General features: G+C 44.1%; 1 long non-coding RNA gene across 1 annotated transcript in view; it reads left to right on the top strand.

The window, feature by feature from the left end:
- Positions 1 to 721, top strand: part of LOC110273817 (uncharacterized) — a 2,398-nt gene extending 1,677 nt beyond the window's left edge. The window contains exon 4 of the long non-coding RNA XR_002365239.2: positions 532 to 721. This is a non-coding gene — a long non-coding RNA (uncharacterized LOC110273817). The remainder of the gene's footprint in view (positions 1 to 531) is intronic.
- Positions 722 to 952: the final 231 nt, after the last annotated feature.

The following is a 952-nucleotide window of genomic DNA, read 5'->3' as shown; positions in this document are numbered from 1 at the left end:
GGAAACTAAGTTACCTACAGCTATTTTTCGCTTCTCCAGAGTAGAGCAGAGTATATATATATTTTCCTGCAGTAACCAGAGGCTGTCTCAAATGAGCGGCTATTATTATATGCGCATTTATTTAGGAACGGAAAATCGTATCCGGGAAATCGGGATTACTCGTGACCGGATAAATGTCGGGATTGCGGGCAGCCAACCGACACATGAGCTCATGGCCTGCGCTAGGGCTAGACATGCATCATTCTCGTCTGCGCATCATTCTCTGTTGTATTCCTTTATGTGTGTGATCTACTTCTTTATGTTTGTCTGCTCGTATGCTATTTCTGTGTTTTATTTTCTTGTATTCTTTTGTTTGTGTTCTGCTTTCTATTGTCTCTACTTTCTCTTTCTATCTTTATCTTCTGTTTACTGCTTCGCTATATTATGTTATTCATCTACTAATCGACCCCAAATAAATGAACGTAACTAATAACCCCGGCCCTACTAAGAACTCCCCAGTTCTTACCCCTTCTCTCTCCCTTCCCCCTCCAGATGGAAGCATGAGTACCCTTCCGTAGTTCGCTGATGACCGTTCGTAAAGAGAATTCCGCTCTAGGTAGTCTTCTGAGTCTAGGGTGAATCTCTTTATCTATGTATATGTATATACTGTGAGACCAGCCAACGTCTGCACCCCGTTCGTATGCGCACTTTAACCTGAATCCTGTGTACGAGACTCCCGCTGTGTGGCTACTTGATGAGGTACCAGAGGGACGTCCTATGGCAATGTCTGATCGTGCAGAGGAATAGCAGATCATGTCCTACCTTTGGTGACGTTCACTTGACTTGAGTTTTGAAGACTTAGAACGTACTTTCCCTCGCTTTAGTAGTTTAGAGGGAATAGGTGAGTATAGAGTCTAGACTAGCCTGGGTGCCAGCTTAGGGACTTCTTGAACAGGTCAGGACCTGGGATGTT

The sequence above is a fragment of the Arachis duranensis genome, chromosome 7 (assembly GCF_000817695.3).
Source record: "Arachis duranensis cultivar V14167 chromosome 7, aradu.V14167.gnm2.J7QH, whole genome shotgun sequence".
NCBI classification, from domain to species: domain Eukaryota; kingdom Viridiplantae; phylum Streptophyta; class Magnoliopsida; order Fabales; family Fabaceae; genus Arachis; species Arachis duranensis.
This window is presented reverse-complemented; position numbering and strand designations above follow the sequence as displayed.